A 3,911-nucleotide genomic window follows, 5' to 3' on the forward strand; every position below is an offset into this window, starting at 1 on the left:
ATCAAAAAAATGTTGTCACGGCGTGTTAGCGTTCAAAGCCAAAACTCATAACTTCAAAGGCATCGCAAAAAGCGGTTGTTGTGAAGAAAAATACATTTCAAACGGCCAAATATCCGTTAATGTATAAAAACACATTTGCATTTGAAAAACGATAAGTTCTAGGACAGAGAAGCCATTACATAGTCGATACGTCCGAAGATTTGCTTTACCACCAATGAAACCAGGTAACGTAATTTGGTGACTATGTGGGTTCGAGTCCATGGCTTTCCTTTTTCACTTGCAAATAATTTCAGATCATTAAGCTTAACTCTAAACGAGAAAATTAATAAAAAGAAAATAAATAAATATTCAGTTTTGGAATATTGGTTAAAGGAAACAGACGTCTTCAAATTATTACGGCCTACAATTTTGAATTAAGATAAGGCAGTGCTTGGACCAATCCGCGTTAACGGTGAATATCGACGCCGCATAAAACAAGAGCTGTATCAGCTATACAACGACATCAGTATAGGTAAGCATATCGAGATGCAGCGATTGCGTTGGCTAGGCCATGTCATAAGAATGAGCGATGATGAACCCGAAAAAATGCGTATAAATTCGGGCCGCATGGCAGAATTGGCAGGCCAAGAATAGATTGCACAAACAAGTAGATGAAGAGATGACAAGGCGCGGTATTCTGGAAAGCGAAGCACTAAACAGCGAGAATTGGAGATGATTTCTTAGTTCGGTCTATGGAACAAATGTTCTGTAATGGGCCAGCTAAGTAAGTAAGTAAGGTTGTGACGTCAATATCCCACCGAAATGACTGGATTTTGTTATTTCGTCTTCCATGGGGTTATAAAGTATTCCCGAAAAGAATTATTAGTATATGTCCACGTCTTCCTTTATCCCCCATAGAAGCATACCTCTTAATTTTTGGTATTTTTTAGGTTTTAGCCACATTATCTTACCGAAATATCGGAAATTTGTAATTAGTCTTCTTTGAGTCTAAAAACTTTTCGCATGAACTTATCGACGAAATTAGCTGAAATTTGGTAATAGTCTTCTTCATAAACGAAAGAAAACAAGTAAAAAAGTGTCAGTCGGCTTTGCCGACAGATACCCTGTAGGAAATGTCAATAGTGAATCTATACTGACTTACTACTGACATTGTCAACAGTACTACTGACAAACTGTAGACAACTAATGTAATTTCCTATAGACATTTTGTATGAACGTGTCATTCGAAAGTCAGTACTGACAATGGAACTAGTATGTCAGTAGTAAGTCAGTAGTTCCTGAGGAACCATGTGTTGACATTGGAGGTAGTGAGTCAGTATAGACATTGGAGGTAGTAAGTCAGTATAGACATTGGAGGTACTAAGTCAGTATAGACATTGGAGGTAGTGAGTCAGTATAGACAATGGAGGTAGTGAGTCAGTATAGACATTGGAGGTTGTGCGTCAATAGTACCAGATTTTCAATACAAAATTTTTTAGCTTATTTGGAACTTTTCATAGATAAAACAGTAATAAGAAGATGAAGCTACACATTTGTTTAAATACTATATTTCATTAAAGAATAAAACAAATAATATTGAAAATGGTAAAAATGTACAAATTGCGTATTACAGTATTTTTATCTTTTTAAATGGCTAAGCCAAAGATTCCACATAAGTAAAAATTAGTAAATAAAGACAATGTTTTCAGGCTGCTTAAACATTTTAACATATAAATAATAGAAAAACGTTTTCGTTTTATTTTCTTGGCCAAGTCGCACCAATGACTTGTCTGCTTAAAATAGTTCTTCTTCTGTTGCACTTAACGTTTTATCAGGCGATTCGCTGAATGTTGATATAACACCTAGGAATTGAAAAGAATAAACATGTATAAATAAACATAAATAAAAAATATGTCCTTAAATTTGCTAACCTATTACAGCTGTATAACATTGAAAAAATCTCACAATCGATTTTTGCCAAATAATTATCCAACATTGAAATTCATTATTATGTTAGTTGCATTCAGCATTCAGCATTTCCACATAATGTCTAAATGTCGAAATTTCACCACAAATGTCGCCTCAGAATTCGTACTTTGCTATAGAATTGTTTATTTTTCACATGTCTTTTATATTTTCTTTTGCTCATACTTGTTATTGAAATTATATGCTTTAAGTTTTCACGATATTTTATTGATTTTTACACCAACCACTAAAATTATTTTACGCCAAACAATTAAGAAAATTAAAAAAAGGATGCTTCGTTGGGCTATCATCTGTCAATATACACAATGCTTCTTCTTATTAAGGTAAAGGTATCAATAGTTGACAACCTGGTGACAAAGTGTTGACTTTGTCACCATATTAGTAGACAAAGTGGCGACATGTCAACACATGACCCCACACTTCCTACAGGGTATATACCCTCAGCCAATGTGAAGTGAAACTTTCACCTACGGACAGATCGAATGTATTTAAGGTCTCTTCAGAATTTTGTGGCCCTTTTTGGACATTTGAACTTGCCGACAAAAATGTGGATTTAGAATTAACTGCACTAATGTTGAACTTTTGTGGGGAGGTACCCTTAGAGAGGACCGATGTGGGCCATTTTAGAAGTTAAACTAAATTTTGACAAAATATTAGGAGATCCAAAGTTTGGACCAAATTGTTTGCCTAATTCAGGTGATATCGTCCTAGCATTTTAGTGAAATTTTTTAAAGAAGAAGTACCGGAAGTTGTGGACCGGTATTGCCCATAAAACTAAGGATGGATATAATATGACGAAGACCAAATGTTGAACCAAATCGGTTGAACAGTTCGATAGTTATCGTGCTCTCCGAAAGCTACATATGGTGACATAGGGATTTTTTTACACCTTTCGGGCTGTTTTCCTAAGAAGTATGGACTTGTCCGTGAAAAAAACTTTTACCGTTGTACTGGAGGTAGTGAATGCAAATCGCTTCAACAAAAATTAAAGTGATTCGAGAGCAGGTCTTAAAGTGAACTTATCCAAAATTGTGTGTGAGAGGTACCAGAAGGAGTAGACAAATATAGTCTATATTCGAATCTGATCTATATCAGGTATATATATTATTATGTGCAAAGTATGGATTACATCGGTCACTCCCTTCAAGAGTTATCTTGCGCACAACTTTTCCGAACATTTTTGAACTTTTGTAGGGGAGGTACCTGAAGGAGTGGACCGATATGGCTTATTTTCGAATTTAAATTATGTTTGGACAAAATATTACGAAGGCCAAATTTTGGACCGAATCGGCGGGTCCGTTCGATAGTTATCTTGCGCTCCATCCACTACACATGGTGTTATAGGGGCTTTTTGTGGCTATTTTCTCAGGAAGTATGGACTTGCCCCTGATGAAACTTGTACCGTCGTATGGAGGGCAGTGAATACAAGTTGTTGCAACAAAAATCAATGCGATTCGAGAGCAGGTCCTAATCTCAACTTATCCGAAATTTTGTGTGGGAGGTACGCGAAGAAGCGGATCGATTGAGTCCATATTGGAACCTCATCTAAGACTGGTAGAAATTTTACGATGTGCAAAGTATGGATCAAATCGGCTACTTCCTTCAAGAGTAATCGTGCGCAAAAATTTTCCGAACATTTTCGAACTTTTGTGGGGGAGGTACCGGAAGGAGTAGACCGATATAACCCATCATTGAACTTGAACTAAGTTTGGACAAAATATTACGAAAGCCAAACTTTGGACCGAATCGGAAGATCCGTTCGAGAGTTATATTGCGCTCCAACCACTACACACGGTGTCGTAGGGTTTTTTGTAACTTTCAGGCTATTTTCTCAAGAAGTATGGACTTGCCCCTAATGAAACTTACAGCGTCGTATAGAGGACAGCGAATACAACTTGCGTAAACAAAAATGAAAGCGATTCGGGACCAGGTCCTAAACAGAACTT

The 3,911-nt window shown here is 36.5% G+C and overlaps 1 long non-coding RNA gene across 1 annotated transcript; it reads right to left on the reverse strand.

The window, feature by feature from the left end:
• Positions 1 to 1,531: 1,531 nt before the first annotated feature.
• Positions 1,532 to 1,974, reverse strand: LOC141402547 (uncharacterized). Its single transcript, XR_012412655.1, has 2 exons — positions 1,911 to 1,974; positions 1,532 to 1,841 (listed from the first exon to the last, which is right to left on the reverse strand). It is a non-coding gene; the product is annotated as an uncharacterized lncRNA (long non-coding RNA).
• Between the last annotated feature and the right edge of the window lie 1,937 nt (positions 1,975 to 3,911).

Source organism: Musca autumnalis, unplaced genomic scaffold (assembly GCF_047663935.1).
Source record: "Musca autumnalis isolate F117 unplaced genomic scaffold, ASM4766393v1 scaffold_4, whole genome shotgun sequence".
NCBI lineage: Eukaryota > Metazoa > Arthropoda > Insecta > Diptera > Muscidae > Musca > Musca autumnalis.